The sequence below is a fragment of the Phyllostomus discolor genome, chromosome 9 (assembly GCF_004126475.2).
Source record: "Phyllostomus discolor isolate MPI-MPIP mPhyDis1 chromosome 9, mPhyDis1.pri.v3, whole genome shotgun sequence".
Taxonomy (NCBI): Eukaryota; Metazoa; Chordata; class Mammalia; order Chiroptera; family Phyllostomidae; genus Phyllostomus; species Phyllostomus discolor.
The window spans coordinates 97677036-97683434 of NC_040911.2; positions in this window are offsets into that span (position 1 = coordinate 97677036).

A 6399-nucleotide genomic window follows, 5' to 3' on the forward strand; every position below is an offset into this window, starting at 1 on the left:
GGGTTCGAGTCCCCCTTTACCGTTCACTTTGCTGCGTGACTTCAGACGGGAGACTTGAACCTCTCCTGGCGTTAGTTTTTTCTTTTGAAAAGGATGAGCAAATCAACCCCAGAGGGTGGCTGTGGAGATAAAGATGCTTTGCTAAAACACTTGGCACATTGGGAAGAGGGGACACTAGAAGAACTGATATTTACCAAGATATATCCAGTTTTTAATCCTCACAACTCAAGGTGGCAACTCCTAGGAATATCCCCATTTTAGAGAGGAAGAAACGGAGTCTTTGAGCTAGCAGATGGAGAAGTGAGGATTAAAACACAAGCCTCTGATCCACGGTGCTCATAAATGTTTACTTGCATAGATGCCGTGGTTCTCGTAGGGAATTTCTGGCAAGCAAATCGACAATAAAGTATATTCCCATGCAAAGAAACTCGCAGGAGAGAATAGATTAAGCAGAATGGCCCGGGGCATGCTGGTTATGGTAGTCCTGCGGTGTCGCGGAGCCTTCTGGGAGTTGTAGTCGCCCCTCGCTCACGCGTCTCGGAGAGGCTCCGCCCCCTCCCCTGAGGTCACAGCCAGTCCCCATTGCAAGATTCCTCTAGCGTGCCTGATCCAGCGCTCAGGTCTGAGCTGGTAACTTCAGTTGATAAGGATTAGAGAGTCCGGTTTTATCGGATTGTTGGGAAAGTTAAAATGGTTAATAGAACTAATGAATTAGAAAAGGGCTTGGCACAGAGTGAATGCTATGTAAGTATTAGCTGCCATTATATTGTTTAATCCGTATTGCCCCTTGAAAAGTAGCTACTACCATTTCCATTTGTCAGGTTCGTAGAAACTGAGGCTCTGAGGAGTTCCATGGCTTTCCCTGAGCCACACAACAAGGAAGGAGTAAAATCAGGTTTAGAATTCAGTTCTCTGAGTCCTGGGATACCTGCCTCTGTGGTGAGGGAGCTGGAGCTTGGGGAGGTTTTAAGTAAAACGTGGGCAGCTTTGTGTTTTCACCAAGTGCTGCCTGGCTGCCTCCGGGAGACCGAGTTGGGTGGCAGCAAGACGGGAGGTGGGGAGTTGACAGAGGCGTGTTGGGCACGGCTGATTGTCTGTCTGGTCACCATGTCCCTTCATGCTCACAGTAGCCCAATTCTGTTTAGGAGGCCAGAAGGTCCAGTGGCCAGGTGTGAATCCAAGCCAGAGCTGGGCCCCGCCATTTCCTTTTGCCATGGGTTGATCCCGTGGTGTGCCTGTGACCTAGTTATTTCTGGCCAATGAACTGGGGAGGGGACATTTTTGGAACGTTTTCCTCCCCCGATATTAGCCTTTTTTGTCCCCTTTCTTCCTATGACACAGCGATTTTCTCATGGCACACATAAACTAATTACTAAAATTCTGTGGTGCACCAAAAAGTATATATGTTTTTTGTTTATCTGACAAAAGAGAAAAAAAGGTATAATTTTGATTCCTTTACACCAGACAGGAAAAGAGGTTAGTGCTCCTGACCAAAGTGTCAGGTATTGCATGCTTTAAAAGTTCTTGTGGCACACCAGTGTGCCTCTTGCAACACACTGGTTGAAAATCTCTGCTATAATGAGGTTGTGATGGTTAGAGCTGTTGCAATCATGATGAAACCGTGAGGCATGACCCTAAGGCCAAAAAGCTGACAGACCGAAGGTGACAGCACAGAAAGACAACAAGAGCAAGAACCTGGAAGAGGTGCCTGAGCTGCGGAATGAACCCCGGGGCTGCCAACCTATAGGCTTCTTAAGACATTAGGTAATAAGGGCCTCATTGCTTAAGTTGCTCTTTTTTTTAAATTTATCAATTGTAGAGAGAGAGAAACATCGATTTGTTGTTCCACTTATGTATGCACTTCTTGTACGTGCCCTGACTGGGCATCCAACCCTTAACCTTGGCGTGTCGGATGACACTCTAACCAACTGAGCTACCCAGTCAGGGCAGGTTGCTGTGAAAGGTCAGTTTTTGTTGTGTATAGCCCAAAGTCTGCCTAGCGGTTACAGGGAGCCGGCTCAGTGCTCCAGTCAAGAGACCCTCGGGTATAGACTGTTCCACAGCGTTCACCCCCAAACACTGTTCTCAGCGAGGTGGGAAAACTGGAGGGCAGTGTTGGAACCTCTGGGATATGCAAGGCACGGATAGTTTGAAGAAGCATATTCAAAATATAAAAACTGCAGTATGCTTCACAAAATGTATGGTATTATTTTTTAGAGCAATGCATACTTGTCAAGCTCTAATGTGCACAGAAATCACCAGGAATCTTCCTAAAATGCTGATCTAACAAGCTCCCGGGGCTGCTGACGCTGACCTGCAGACCACACTTGGAACGGTAGCAAGGTCATGGCTAACATTACGTAATTTTGTTTGTATTTCCAGTTTACGGTTAAGAAAACCCCAACCTCATGCTGTAGCTTTGGTAACACAAACTGCAGAAAGCACAGCCGATGAACTGCTGGCAGGAGGTGGCATGGGCGCCCAGGAGACAGAGGGTGGAACACCTGGGGAGGTGTCTGTGGTTGGTGGGGTGTGCGACACGTTTGCTAGTGGTATCTCATGGCACACACGTGGAGTTATGTCCCCCGGGGGTGTGTCTGAAGTATGGCATTGAGATACTTTATTTAATGTTTTATGTAGTTGCTAAAATACACAACCAGGAAGGGATTGGAGTAGGCGGGTAGGGAGTCGTGGTACGACTCATTCACTCACTCCTCTGTTGCCGGGCATCTGGGCTGCTTCCATTGGCTTCCTCCCATACGCTTTATTTCTGTAATGTCAGAGTTTTTGTGTCAGCTGTTACTTTTGTGGTGAGGGGAAAAGGAATCAGAGACCAGAGATCTGGAGTGGGGGAGGGGAAGGACTAGGTTCATAGATTTATAAAGAGCCCTTGCAACTCATTAAGAAAAAAAGATAAACGACCCCAAAGAAAGATGATGATCGTAGCAGTTATGGAGCATTTAGTGTGCTCCAGAAACGTAGTGTTCTGCTTGTATTGATTGATTTAATCTTCACAACTACCCTATGACGTAGGTACCATTATTATCCCATCTTACAGAACAGGAAACTGAGACAGGAAGGTGAGGTGACTTGCCCAAAGTCACAAGCTTTGTAAGTGGCAGAGCTGGGATTTGACCCCAAACTTTTAACCACTACTGTCCTGCTTCCCAAGAAAAATGGAAAGAGGACGTGTACAGAGTAAGGAAATTATAGATAAGAAACCCCGTCTCATTTAACATATTGTATTTCAGTGATTCTATTCTAAAGGGCAAATTTTTACATTCAAACATCCGTGAAATCAGGATGCATCTTTATAATCAAGGACATCTTAGATTCAATGAAATACAGTAAGAGAAATGCAAATTAAAACCCCCTATCAGATTGGCAGAGAACAAAAGACTCGATAACACGCCGTGCTGGCAAGGGTGCGAGGGACCTGGCGCCCTTCACAGCTGCGCGAGCTTACGTGGGCGCGGCCCGGTGGAAGGCAGCGAGCGCGGCACGAGCTCCCGAAACCTAACACTCGCCCTCGACCCAGCCATTCTGCAGGGGAGACCCCTCCGGTCTGCAGGCCCTCACGGGCAAGGACATCGGTTCTCCGATGATGCCCACGGCAGGGACAGTTCGTATGGCCCGAGACCGAAAACAACCGGACATCCAACGAGGTGAGTTTAAAGAGGCAGGTCCGTCCTGAAGTCGGAATGCTGCACGGGGTAAGGAAGCACTGATACAACTTGGCCTCCAAAACTCCGAGTGAAAAAAGGCACCGTGCAGGACAGGACCGTGTGTCTCTAATGGTCTCCCTGCTTTGAGAGAAGGGGGCACGGACACGCCTCTAGGCCTGGCCTTGCAAGGGTCTTGTCGAAATGATGGCCTCTGGAGAACGGGGGGCTTCAGGGAACACGAGTGGGGAGCAGTTTATTCTTCGATCCAGCCCAGGAGTTGGTTACGTTCTTCTGTGAAGAGCCAGATGGTAAATATTTCAGGCTTTGTGGGCCATTTGGTCTGAACTGCTGTACTGAACGAGCAGCCAGATCAAATGCAAGTGCATGGGTGCAGCTGTGTGCCAGTCCAAGGTTGCAATCTGGACCGAAATTGAAGTTTCATGAATTGGGAGATCCTTTTTTTCCCCCAACTTAAAAAAAATGGCTCATGGACCAAAGAAAAACAGGTTGGGCCAATTTGGCCTTCTGGCCGCAGTCAGCTGACCTCTCTGCTCTAGACCTTTTTGTATCATTTGATTCTAATTCTTTGCCTTATACACGCATTACTATTACAATATAATGTTTAAGAGGGGAACCTGAAATTTTAGGTTTATCAAAAGTGGGGGTGGGTGAAGTTGGGGGCAGGTGCCCGGGCCAGACCCCTCTAAGAAGTGAGCAGAGAGGACGATGCAGGCCATTCCCTTGAGCTAGAAATCCCTGTTTGCCCTGCGCTGCCACATGCTCCACTCCACCACCAGGTGGCAGCACAAATCCACGGAAAACCGGCCGTCCCCGCACCAGCTGGAAAGTCCAAGGCAGAAGTCCGCCCACACGTACCTGTTTTGTTCGCCCAAGGTATGTTTATTCGCATAAGGTATGTTTAAAAAATGCTGGTATGGAACCAGCATTTACAAATCTGGATTTCCAGCTTCTCGTTAATCAGCTGATGTGAGTAGCAGCCCGCCGTTGGGCCTGTCTCCGGGCCATCAGTGTCAGCTGCTGTTTCTCACCCTGCTGGGTTGCTGTTTGCTCACAGGGGACATGTCTCACTGGCCACCTCCCTCGCCCCGGCCCCTCCACTGGGGCTGCAGGCGGGCGTTAGAGCACCATGGCTCTGGGGCAGATCAAGGCTCAGATTCCAGCCCTGCCACCTACCCACTTTGTGACCTTGGGCATGGTACAGGACCTCTGTGCCTCAGTTTCCCCGTTCGGAAACCGGGCTAAGTGTATTCCCTCTCAGAGCGCAGGGACTGCCTGATGGGTCCCAGTGCAGAGAGATCTTCACAGTCTGGCGCATGGTAGGTGCTCAGGAGATACCAGCTCACCACCCCCCCCTGCCCCCGCCCCCTGCTGCCCTCATAGGCACTCATTTGCAACACCCCGTCTCACCAATGGCCCTCGCACTCTCGGACCTGATGCACAGCACACCTCCTTCTGGTTCTGGAAGTGTTTCCCAGCCCCTGGGATCCGAGAGCAGGGAGAATGTGTATGCGAGGCCTGGCTCTGCCTCACTAGCTGTGGGCAAGGCGCTTCAGCTCTCCGGAGCGAGGCTGTGGTTTTGTTGTTGTTTGCTGGCTCAGGGGAACTAACACAGGTTGCTGGGACCTAGCAAATCTATCTTCCTAGCAGGCCTGGGAATGGGAAACCGAGGCCTGCAGCTCCAAGGCTGCCTATCTGGCCCGTCCAAAAGGTTCGGACATCTTCTGCTTCCACTACAGACTTCCCTTGATAACACCTTGGTTTTTCTTTCGGGAATGATCCTTCTCTCCTCACATTCTGCAGCTTGGGAAGTGTTGGTCTCTGCAACTCCAGGTGGAAGTGTTTCAGCCCTGGCCAATCACAACACTTCTCCACCAGTCTACCACCCCCGCCACAGTGATTGGCTCAGGGGTAGGCACATGATCCGATCCAGGCCAATGAGAGGCTGCCCTAGGGCTTTTGCTGTAACTACTGGGAAGGGAGACTGTCCCACTGAGACTGCCGAGCTGGTCCAATGTCAACTCGGAGAAAAACAAGAGCTAGTGTCAGAGACCAAGTTCTGATAAGTCACGTAGGCTCCTGAGTCCTGATGAACCTGAAGTCAAAACCACCTCTGAAATTTTCAGTTATATGAACTTACAGAATTATTTTTGCTTGCTATAGTTTTCTATAACTTATGAGTCGATGAATTCTAATACCCCTTTGTGGTCCCTTCAGTCACAAATCCAGTCTAGTGGTGGACAAACTTTAAGGAAAATGAAGTTATGGGTCACCTTTTTTAAAAAGTGCATCTGTGACTGCTCTTTTTTGTCATTTCTGTGTCCTCAACAGGCCTTTTCTTCTAATAACGTAGACACTCTCCAGCCCAGACTAGATTCTGATGGTGATGCCTATAGTGTTCACCACTGATTCCCAGTGTGTCGCACGAAGGAGGTGCCTTGTGAGTCCTTGTTCAGTGAATAAATGGACAAGACACTCATTTGTCCGAAATGTCCAGTGTCTCCCCACGCGCCTCAGCCTGTGAGGTTCTGTGTAACGAGTGTCCACTTTTCCAACCCCCTCTCCCCCCCTTGCTCACTTCAGTCCAATCACACTGTCACTTAAAAACCCCAAGCTTGTTCCTGCCTCAGGTCCTTTGCACTTGCTGTCCCTCAGGAGTCCTCTTTCCCCAGTGCTCACCCCAGCTGGCTGCATCCCCACCTCCAGGTCTGAGCTC